The sequence below is a fragment of the Lolium perenne genome, chromosome 2 (assembly GCF_019359855.2).
Source record: "Lolium perenne isolate Kyuss_39 chromosome 2, Kyuss_2.0, whole genome shotgun sequence".
NCBI classification, from domain to species: Eukaryota; Viridiplantae; Streptophyta; class Magnoliopsida; order Poales; family Poaceae; genus Lolium; species Lolium perenne.
Genome location: NC_067245.2, coordinates 251,664,406 through 251,670,516, shown reverse-complemented (window position 1 = coordinate 251,670,516; position 6,111 = coordinate 251,664,406). Strand labels below are relative to the sequence as shown.

The window sequence follows — 6,111 nt, the reverse complement described above, 5'->3', positions numbered from 1 at the left end:
CTGAAAACTATGGTATTGAAGCATTTACCAAGAATGGGTTTAAAACATGGAAGGATGGCCCTAGTGTTCTTAGTCGCCATGTTGGTAAACATGACAGTGCTCATAATAAGGCTAGACAACATTATTTGGCTTTCAAAAATCAGAGACAAAATATTCCACATGTGCTTGTTCGGGGTACTAATAGTGAACAAGAAAAATACAAAGCTCGTCTCTTGATTATGTTGGGTGTTGTCAAGTTCTTGCTTCTACAAGGCCTTGCTTTTCGTGGTCATGATGAGTCTATTACATCGAAGAATAAGGGTAACTTTAAGGAGCTTCTGGAATGGTACACAAAGAAAGATCCAATAGCAGAAAAATTGATTGGGGAAGCCGGGGACAACCATAAGCTGACTTCACATGGGATACAATTGGACTTGTGCAAGGCTTGTGCAGAAGAGACCACCAAAGCCATTATTCAGGATATTGGAGATAGTAAATTCTCCTTGCTTGTTGATGAGTCCAAGGACTTGGGGTGGGCAATTGGTTACATATTATCATTATTTCAGAATTGAAATATTCAATGTTCTGCATGATCAAATTATTGTTGAGTTGAACAACCGCTTTGCTGAAAGATCCACTCAATTGTTGAGATGCATAGCTTGTCTTGATCCTAGAAATTCATTTGCTAATTATGATGAAGACAAACTAGTTGAGCTTGCTAATATGTATGTTGCTGACTTCTCTACATATGAAGTCGCTTTTGTCCTTAGAAACCAATTGGAATCATTCATCCATGAAGCAAGAACTGATTCTCATTTGATGAACTGTAATGACCTTGGTCATCTTGCCATGAAGATGGTTCTAGCTGATATGCACACATCTTTCCCCTTGGTTTATCGCCTTGTTGAGTTAGCATTAATTTTACCAGTTGCAACTGCAACAGTGGAAAGGGCCTTTTCAGCAATGAGCATCATCAAGACTGGGTTGAGGAACAAGATGGGTGATGATTGGATGAATCACAGAATGGTCTGTTATATTGAGCGAGATGTATTTGTTAGTATTGAAGAGTCAAAGATCATATAGCGATTTCAAGGATATTGCTCTCGTAAAGGCCTTTTACCTCGTCCTAGAAGTAAGTTTTCATTTTTTTGCATCCATTATGAACTATCTGTATGTACTGATGAACGATCAACATCTTATATTTCAAGGGCTGGCTTCTTCTACTACCGAAGATGAAGTCATGGGAGGCTCGACAAGCTGATCATCCATTTGGTACCATATTTTGTAGTTTTGTTTCATGTATGCTACATATTGCCTTTTATTATATCTGAAGTTGTGAGTTGAATTGTTGAAACACCATTAAATAGAGTGCTTAAATTAGCTATATTCTGTTATGCCTTAGAACTGGGGTAATTATAGACAAAAAAAATTGCCCTTTGTTGTTCGCCCGTGGCGTGACAAATTCCTGGCTCCGCCGTTGACCACAGGGGACTCTAACCCCCCAGCCAACCCCGGTCACGTCCTTGTATGTATGCACCTCTTTGCAAACGTTTTTCTATCCCCATGCGTATGGCAAAGGGATCGCTCAAACAATGTAGCTCATGGATAGATCTAAGCAAGTTAGTTAGTCGATGGGAGTCTCACACCTCCACGTGCGGTTGTACGCTTAGTCTTGGATTAAGTGACAACAAATCGGGTCCTAAGACGGCAGAAACAAAACAACCCACCACATCCCAATGTGGCCTCTCGTCCACGCCCACGCCTTTTAAGCATATTATACCACTCATACCATATACACTTTCCACGTCAACCTAACATACTAGATTTATGATAAGCTCCAGTCCGAAGACCGGAGTAAAAGCGTATGAACTAAGCATGGATAAGCACAACAGATACAATGGCTCTAGCGATGCACACTAGCTTAGCCAAGGTATGCTAGGAGCGTGGAGTAGTAGTATTATGGCTTCAAGGTAATAACATGCATATGTATAACTCTACCTAGCGATAAAAGATAGTGGAATCGGATGCAATATGTAAGAACCAGAATGAAAGCATTTGTAAAACAAGTATGAACCAGGATAGGGTTTGCCTTGAATGTCGATGGAGTTGTACTGCTCGGTGGCGTTATCAACCTCGATCCAGACTCACTCGATCTAGACTCATGCTCTATCGAGAAGAAGCAAACACCGGAAAATTAGAAACAACATTCAAGCATGGCATTGATGCAAGCAATCATCATGGCTGACAATTTAAGTTGCAAGAATTAAACCTATAAACAACCGACTGATTTAATCGAGACTGGAATGCTCGAAGAATGGCATTCCGGTAAATCCCGAACATTACTTAAGGGTGTTATTTATTATTCTACTAACTCGTGAAAATAAGTTATTCAAATGAACTTGATTTGTATACCAAAGTATAGATCTTATTTTTTGATCATTTTAATACATTATTTTATTTTTTCTGATTTAAAATGAATAAGTTATTGATTTTACAAATTTTAATCATTTCCTGACATTCTAGAAAATGTTAAATCTCTAACAGTGGGGGTCCATTGTCAGGATTTTAACATTTACAGTAAATAAAACAAAAATAAAAATAAAAGAAAACTGACACCGGGTCCCACCGGGTCAACCGATGGTGGTTGACCACGGCGAGCGGTGCGACGGCTACGGGCCACCCCTGGTCGCGCGACTAGGCGCGTTAGATGCACGCTGGCGCGGCGGTTCCAGTGGTAGCGGTGCCACCACTCGAAGGTCGCCGGAGCGGCCGCGGCGGCGAACAACGTAGCAGCGCTGCGGGTTGCTCGGTGTGTGGGCGTTTGAGAAGGGGAGGGAGGAAGAGGAGGGCAGCTGCGAGACCGGGAGCTCACTGTGATGCTCACGGGCCAAAACGGAGGGCTCGGGGGAGGGGCTAACGGCGGCGACAGCGAGGTCACCGGGGACAGGGTGCGGACTCCCCTCGTCGATTCCTTCAACGGGGAGGGTTAGGAGGATGAGGCGGAGCTAGTGGCGGTGGCGGATCGGCGCGGGGAGGCCTTGATACGTCCAAAACGTATCTACTTTCCCGAACATTTTTGCTATTGTTTTGCCTCTAATTTGTGTATTTTGGATGCAACTAACACGGACTAACGCTGTTTTCAGGAGAACTGTTCTGGTGTCTCATTTTTGTGCAGAAATCCAACTTTCAGGAAAATCCTCGGAATTTATGCAGAAGGTCCTATTTTCCCAGAATATTGGCGGAGCCAGAAGGGCAAGCCAGGTGGGGGCCCGAGGGCCCCACACCATAGGCCGGCGCGGCCCAGGAGGGGCCCGCGCGGCCCTATGTTCTGGCGGCCTCGGTCAGCCCCCGACGCCCTCCTTCGGACTACTTATTGCCTTAGACCTAAAAACGCACGGGGAGAAGTCGAAGTCGCCAGAAAGCCTCCAGAACGCCACCACATCGCGAAACTCCGTCTCGGGAGCCAGAAGTCTCCGTTCTGGCACTCCGCCGGGACGGGGAATTGGAGGAGATCATCGCCATCATCACCACCGACGCCTCTCCATCAACCAGCCATGTTTCCCCCATCCATGTGTGAGTAATTCCCCCGCTGTAGGCCGAAGGGGATGGTAGGGATTGGATGAGATTGGTCATGTAATAGCATAAGATTGTTAGGGCATAGTGCCTAGTGTCCGTAATTGGTACTTTGATGATATTGTTGCAACTTTTTATGCTTAATGCTTGACACTAGGGCCCGAGTGCCATGATCTCAGATCTGAACATGTTATTGTTTCATCATGATATTCATTGTTTATGGTCTTACCTGCAAGTTGTATACACATGTCGCTGTCCGGAACCGATGGCCCCGAAGTGACAGAAATCGGGACAACCGGAGGGGATGGTAGTGATGTGATGATCACATGTGTTCACGGAGTGTTAATGCTTTGCTTCGGTACTCTATTAAAAGGAGTACCTTAATATCCAGTAGATTCCCTTGAGGCCCGGCTGCCACCGGCTGGTAGGACAAAAGATGTTGTGCAAGTTTCTCATTGCGAGCATGTACGACTATAATTGGAACACATGCCTATTGATTGCTTTGTACTTGGACACCGTTTTATTATTATCTGCAAATGCCCTGCTATGATTGTTACATGAGTTTCTCTCATCCATGCAACGCCCGTTATCCGTCCCCGTGCCTACAGTATTATAATCCTGCTGTTTACTATAATCACTACTGCTGTCTTTGTTACTCTGCTGCTGTTATTTCACTACTTCTACTGCTATAAAACTGTTACTACTGATAAACTCTTGCGAGCAAGTCTGTTTCCAGGTGCAGCTGAATTGACAACTCCGCTGTTAAGGCTTTCAAGTATTCTTTGTCTCCCCTTGTGTCGAATCAATAAATTGGGTTATACTACCCGCGAAGACTGCTGCGATCCCCTATACTTGTGGGTCATCAAGACTGTTTTCTGGCGCCGTTGCCGGGGAGCATAGCTTTATTTGGAAGTTCACTTGGATTGATATTGTTCACTGCAAATTCTCCATCATGGGTAAACCTCGCGATTCTAAAGTCGCCATATTACCATCCACTACAAGAAAAGGTACAACTCTGAGTACCTCTGCTACTCTTGATTCACCATCTGTGATAAGTCAACTTGTTTCACCGCCACAAGCTTCACTTGCTGGTACTACTGCTGAATCTGAAAACTCTCATAATATTGATAATGTTTCTGCTGTGCTTGATGATAGTGGTTTGATGGCGTGTAACTCACACGTTCGTTGGGAACCCCAAGAGGAAGGTATGATGCGCACAGCAGCAAGTTTTCCCTCAGAAAGAAACCAAGGTTTATCGAACCAGGAGGAGCCAAGAAACACGTTGAAGGTTGATGGCGGCGGGATGTAGTGCGGCGCAACACCAGGGATTCCGGCGCCAACGTGGAACCTGCACAACACAACCAAAGTACTTTGCCGCAACGAAACAGTGAGGTTGTCAATCTCACCGGCTTGCTGTAACAAAGGATTAACCATATTGTGTGGAAGATGATTGTTTGCAGAAAACAGTAGAAACGATATTACAGATTGTATTTCAGTATAGAGAATTGGACCGGGGTCCATAGTTCACTAGAGGTGTCTCTCCCATAAGATAAACAGCATGTTGGGTGAACAAATTACAGTTGGGCAATTGACAAATAAAGAGGGCATGACCATGCACATACATATTATGATGAGTATAGTGAGATTTAATTGGGCATTACGACAAAGTACATAGATCGCTATCCAGCATGCATCTATGCCTAAAAAGTCCACCTTCAGGTTATCATCCGAACCCCCTCCAGTATTAAGTTGCTAACAACAGACAATTGCATTAAGTATTGCGCGTAATGTAATCAGTGACTATATCCTCGAACATAGCACCAATGTTTTATCCCTAGTGGCAACAGCACATCCACAACCTTAGAACTTTCTGTCACTGTCCCAGATATCAATGGAGGCATGAACCCACTATCGAGCATAAATACTCCCTCTTGGAGTTACAAGCATCTACTTGGCCAGAGCATCTACTAGTAACGGAGAGCATGCAAGATCAAAAACAACACATAGACATAACTTTGATAATCAACATAACAAGTATTCTCTATTCATCGGATCCCAACAAACGCAACATATAGAATTACAGATAGATGATCTTGATCATGTTAGGCAGCTCACAAGATCCGACAATGAAGCACAATGGGGAGAAGACAACCATCTAGCTACTGCTATGGACCCATAGTCCAGGGGGTAGACTACTCACACATCACTCCGGAGGCGACCATGGCGGCGTAGAGTCCTCCAGGAGATGATTCCCCTCTCCGGCGTGGTGCCGGAGGCGATCTCCTGGATCCCCCGAGATGGGATCGGCGGCGGCGGCGTCTCCGGAAGGTTTTCCGTATCGTGGCTCTCGGCATGCGGGGGTTTCGCAACGGAGGCTTTAAGTAGGCGGAAGGGCAGGTCGTGAGGCGGCACGAGGGCCCACACCATAGGGCCGCGCGGCCAGGGCAGGGCCGCGCCGCCTAGGGTGTGGCCACCTCGTGGCCCCACTTCGTCTCCTCTTCGGTCTTCTGGAAGCTTCGTGGCAAAATAGGACCCCAGGCGTTGATTTCGTCCAATTCC

The 6,111-nt window shown here is 45.4% G+C and overlaps 1 long non-coding RNA gene across 1 annotated transcript; it reads left to right on the top strand.

Moving 5' to 3' along the window:
- Positions 1-505: 505 nt before the first annotated feature.
- Positions 506-1,333, top strand: LOC127335600 (uncharacterized). The gene is made up of 2 exons (XR_007872904.1): positions 506-1,111; positions 1,188-1,333. It is a non-coding gene; the product is annotated as an uncharacterized lncRNA (long non-coding RNA).
- The last annotated feature ends 4,778 nt before the right edge of the window (positions 1,334-6,111 follow it).